Genomic DNA, 2,639 nt, shown 5'->3' with positions numbered 1-2,639 from the left:
CTGTATACTTAGGCTACACTAAATTTATAAAAAAATGTTTTTCTTTCTGCAGTAATAAGTTAACCTTAATTTTTTTTTTTTTTTTTTTTTTTTTAGACAGAGTCTCACTCTCATGCCTGGACTAGAGTGCCATGGTGTCAGTCTAGCGTACAGCAACCCCAAACTCCTGGGCTCAAGCGATCCTCCTGCCTCAGCCTCCCGGGTAGCTGGGACTATAGGCATGCGCCACCATGCCTGGCTAATTTTTTCTATTTTTAGTTGTTTGGCTAATTTCTTTCTATTTTTAGTAGAGACGGGATCTTGCTCTTGCTCAGGCTGGTGTCGAACTCCTGAGCTCAAACAATTCTCCTGCCTCGGCCTCCCAGAGTGCTAGGATTACAGGCGTGAGCCACCATGCCTGGCCAGTTAACCTTAATTTACTGTAACTTTTTTACTGTATGAACTTTTAAATTTTTAAAAAACTTTTTGACTCTTATAGTAACACAGTCTAAAACACAAACACATTGTACAACTGTACAAAAAATCTTCTCTTTCTTTTTTTTTTTTTGAGACAGAGTCTTACTGTGTTGCCCAGGCTAGAGTGCCGTGGCGTCAGCCTAGCTCACATCTCCTGGTCTCAAGCGATCCTCCTGCATCAGCCTCCCTAGTAGAGGGGACTACAGAGGTGTGCCACCATGCCCAGCTAAATTTTTGTTTCTATTTTTAGTTGCCAGCTAATTTTTTTCTATTTTTTTAGTAGAGACGGGGTCTTGCTCTTGCTCAGGCTGGTCTTGAACTCCTGAGCTCAAGCAATCCTCCTGCCTCAGCCTCCCAGAGTGCTAGGATTACAGGCATGAGCCACTGTGCCAGGCCTCTTTATTCGATAAGTTTTTTTCCATTTATAAAAATTTTATTTTTACTTTTTAAACATTTTTATCAAAAACGAAGACACAAACAGACACATTAGCTTGGGCCTACACAGTGTGAGGATCATGAATATCACCGTTTTCCACCTCAACATCTTGTTGTACTAGAAGGTCTTCAGGGGCAGTAACAGGCATGGAGCTGTCACCTCCTATGATAATAGGGCCTTTTCTTTGGTGATACTTCCTGAAGGACCTTCCTGAGGCTATTTTACAGTTGACTTTAGTACACTCTAAAACAATGATAAAAGTATAGTATAGTAAATACAAATACCATTAACAGTTGTTTATCATTGTCAAGTATTATGTACTGTACATAATTCTATGTACTATGCTTTTATATGACTGGCAGCACAGTAGATTTGTTTAAACAAACATCACTAAAACAAGTGAGTGAGCATTTTGCTATAACATTATGATTGCTACAATGTCACTAGGCCACAGGAATTTTTCAGTTCCATTATAATTCTGTGGGACCACCATCACATATGCAGCTTGTCATTGACCAAAACTTCTTATGTGCTGTATGAATGTATATACAGTATGTTTATATTCATATAGTGTATAGATTTGCATATATAATAGTTTGTTTTCTCTTAATGAGACTAGAATAATTGCATTTTAAAGGACTGTATATAAAAGACTATGATATATGTTAAATGTTTCATAATAATGTGCAGTATCCCATGGGGAAAAGGGTCTTGCCTTTTTTCCTCTAATTTTTAAATTGTGGTAAAATGTATATAACATAAAATTTACTATCTTAATCATTTGTAAGAGTACAGTTCAGTGGTTTTAAATACATTCATATAGTTGTGCAACCATCACCACTGTCCATCTCCATTCTTTTCATCTCAAAAAACTGAAGTTCATTAAACAATAACTCCCCATTTTGCCTTCCTATTTTCTTGCAGACTTCACATCAATATCCTTATTTCAAGATAAATCTAAGATTAATAAATAATTTAAATATTTACTTGTATCTTATATAAAATTAAAAGAATACTACCTCATACAAATTTATAGGTAAGTTTTTTAGTTTTTTTTAATGCTGAAAGTATGAGCTGGTTCATTTTAATTAGTCTCTTTTGCTTAGGTATTTATAGTTGGTGGGTGGGGAGATAATATATTTGGTAGCACTAGTCATAATAATTTCTAAGTCCAATTTTAGAAAAACAACATGAGTGTAAAAAAGATACGAGCACATGTTTATGGGTGTACATTTTTTTAAAAAAGAATTTTATTGTTTTCAAACATAATATATATACTTTTACTAAAACACCAGAAATTATAAAAAGCAAAGGGAAAAGTGAAAGCCTGTTATCCCATGACCCAGAGAAAACTTTCATTACTGTTTATGTATATATGCAGTATATATACACTCATGCATCACTTAATGATGGGGATACATTCTGAAAAATGCATCATTAGGTAATTTCATTGTTGTGTGAACATCACAGAGTGTACTTACACAAATCTAGATAATACAGCCTACTACATACCTAGGCTATATAGCTGATCGCTCCTAGGCTACAAACCTGTCTAACGTGTTACTGGACTGAATACTGTAGGTGATTGTAATACAGTGGTAAGTATTTGTGTATCTAAACATACCTAAATATAGAAAAGGTACAATAAAATTATAATATAAAAGATAAAAAGTGATATACCCATATAGGGCACTTATGAATGGAGCTTACAGGACTAGAAGTTGCTCTGGGTGAGTCAATGAGTGGT

Source organism: Propithecus coquereli, unplaced genomic scaffold (assembly GCF_000956105.1).
Source record: "Propithecus coquereli isolate 6110/MARCELLA unplaced genomic scaffold, Pcoq_1.0 Scaffold235, whole genome shotgun sequence".
Classification (NCBI taxonomy): Eukaryota; Metazoa; Chordata; class Mammalia; order Primates; family Indriidae; genus Propithecus; species Propithecus coquereli.
This window is presented reverse-complemented; position numbering follows the sequence as displayed.